General features: G+C 34.8%; 1 protein-coding gene across 1 annotated transcript in view; it reads right to left on the bottom strand.

Moving 5' to 3' along the window:
* The window catches only part of LOC107689558 (protein lin-28 homolog A-like), a 12,255-nt gene that overhangs the window by 1,448 nt on the left and 7,817 nt on the right, over nucleotides 1-2,990 (bottom strand). The window lies entirely within an intron of this gene.

Below are 2,990 nucleotides of genomic sequence, written 5' to 3'. Positions count from 1 at the left end.
AATAAATAAAAATAAATAAATAAATAAATAAATAATAATAATAATAATAATAATAAATTAAAAAGTAAAAATAAAATAATAATAATAATAAATCAATTAAAAAGTAGTAAAAAATAAATAATAAAATTAATTAATTAAAATAATAATAATAATAATAATAAATAGAAATAAATAAACAAAGAAAGAAAGAAAGAAAAAGAAAAAAGAAAAAAGAAAGAAAGAACAAAGAAAAAAGAAAGAAAAAAATAAACAAAGAAAAAAAGAAAAAAGAAAGAAAAAAAGAAAAAACAAAGAAAGAAAAAAAGAAAGAACTGCTATATTTCTTGTACCATTGCAAAATGTAAACTATATTAGAGCTCAGCTTTAATCTGATAAATGTGACTATAAGGCATATACATATTAAGATATTCTAAACATTAACATTGTGATTTTAAAGCAGCTTTGAAACATTTGTATTGTAAAAAAGAGCTATACAAAATTAGACTTGAATATATTGTAAATATTTAATATGCAGTTTAAAAAAAAAAAAAACTATTTACAATATATTCATCAAATATTTGCATAGTGCTTTTCACAGTACAAATGGTTTCAAATGTTGTATTTGAGTGCAATAAAATGCAATTATTACTTCAGATTCAGCACACCATAGATGGAAGATCAAGCTCTGTTGTACACTGCACATTCTCACTTTGTGCCATGCCATCTACACAGAAATACATTTAATCAAGAGTCATGTTTTGTCAAAACACTTTAACATTACCATTTGTCCGTGAGGTTTGCGGTCCTGAAAGAAATGTGAAAATGGCATCTTCCCTGCCCCCAATACCGTGGCTACATTGCCTTTAAAACCGCCTTGTCACTTAACACTCAGATGTCTCTACCAATTAACTTTAAATACTTGCATCCATCAATGGCTGCTTCTGAAACTGAAGGCTCAAGCTAGCAGCCTACACAGGCAAAATGTTGCAAGATATCTTAAGCAGTATACATGCTGCGTTCAAAATCCAACCAGACAATGGCATCTTAGCAGACATGATGTTACTCAACACTATATTCAGCTATACCAATATAACAGCCTCCCATCACATTCAGGGTTTATTACGTATTATACATCGAGATCACATCAGACCAATTTAGCAGCTAACAGATATGCAGGGGGCCCAAAATTTTTGCCTAAAATATTTTGCCTATGTCACAAGAGGTAAATCCAGCCCTGATCACGCATTTGTATTTGCACGGTTTCTCAAGAAAAAAACATTGAAGTGGCTATTGGCATGAATGGGACGGGCAGATGAGCTTCCCCAAAATAACTCCATCTTGTTAAATCTCAGCCAGTTTGCAGTGGGAAAAGGTGGGGGAAGCTCACATTCCTGAGATACTTGCTCTATAGGCGCGTGGAAATAGGGCTTGAGAAAGGATCTACCTTTAAAAACAACCTTCCGCTTGTACTCTTGACAAACAACCGCTTGGAGACCAAAAACCTGACTAGTTAGTGTATTTGTGAGATCATGCACCAAGTTGACTCCAGCCTTGGTGTTTAGAGAACTATCTGCTTTGGCGGTGGTGTTGGTCTGTCACCTTAAAACCAGCCCTTGTAATAAAATTGCTTATCTTCTCGCCAGGACATTCCTTGGGATAATGTTTTTAATCTTTTACACATTAAACTCTTAATGGCCTGTAATAAATTCCACACATTCTCTCGGAGCAAAATACTGGACTGCTTTTCTTTTTTAATGAAGTGATAGAGATTAAACCATCTTTCTCGCAGTCGTTCAAAACCGTATGCATTTCGTTCTTCTGCATAAAATAAAAGATGATATTTTGAAGAACACTGTGGCACAAACAATACTGAACAGCACTGAATTTCACAGTGTTGGGGAGTAACTAGTTACATGTAACGGCGTTACGTAATTTAATTACAAAATAAATGTAACTGTAATCAGTTACAGCTACTAACAAAAAATGTGTAATTAAATTACAGTTACTTATGAAAATGTTAACGATTACAAAGGGGATTACATTTTACTATTTACACACTTCCACATACAGATTTAATTGATTTCTTTCCTGAATTGCCCTGATTATTCTGAGACATACGGCCCTATAATTTCCGCGATGCGGAAAACACAGACTGGTTCGTAGAATCCAGTCGTAAAAACGGAATTCCTATAGCCTAATGCGGACGGAATATGCCACATTTTGGACGAATAAATAAAAAATGGGTCAGTACACTTGAATCAAAACGCGATATGGACTAGTGTCTGTGAATGTTAAGCCGCAAAAAGACAATATATAAATCCTGCACGTTCTGCGTGTCTGTGGAAATCAGGCGCGGACTGGCCATCGGGAGAACCGGGACAATTCCCGGTGGCCTGGCAGCCGATTTGGCCCGCTATTTTAATATTATTATTGTATAATTGCCTGCCGAATGTACTAAAGCGATTATTTCCGAATTCGCCATTCAATAATTAAATCTCTAATAAATCATGAATCAGTTAGTTGTGACTGGCAATGCTTCGGCACGCGCGCCTCTGCCAAACGGTTTGGATCATCAGATTAATCAATTAGTGATGTCCGGTTCGCGAACGAATCGTTCGATTTAACCGGTTCTTCTTAGTGAACCGGTTGAACCAGTTCACCAAATCGGACTGAATCTTTTGAGTGGCCTGCCAGCCGATTTGTCCCGCTATTTTAATATTATTATTGTATAATTGCCTGCGGATGTACTAAAGCGATTATTTCCGAATTCGCCATTCGATAATTAAAGCTCTAATAAATCATGAATCGGTTAGTCGTGACTGGCAATGCTTCGTCTCGCGAAGTGGGTTTCAAGTGCAGGTCAGTTTCATCTGTAAATATGATAAAATTATAAAAAAATATTTTTTTCTTTGTTTACTTAGTTAAGCAGCAGCAGCCCAGTGCTCATCAGTCATCACTCAAAATACTGTATAAAGGACATCATTATTATCTATTGTAATGTTACAGTAGTC

The sequence above is a fragment of the Sinocyclocheilus anshuiensis genome, unplaced genomic scaffold (assembly GCF_001515605.1).
Source record: "Sinocyclocheilus anshuiensis isolate Anshui unplaced genomic scaffold, SAMN03320099.WGS_v1.1 scaffold369, whole genome shotgun sequence".
NCBI lineage: Eukaryota > Metazoa > Chordata > Actinopteri > Cypriniformes > Cyprinidae > Sinocyclocheilus > Sinocyclocheilus anshuiensis.
Note: the sequence above shows the minus strand (reverse complement) of the source record. Positions and strands in the feature narration are given on the sequence as shown.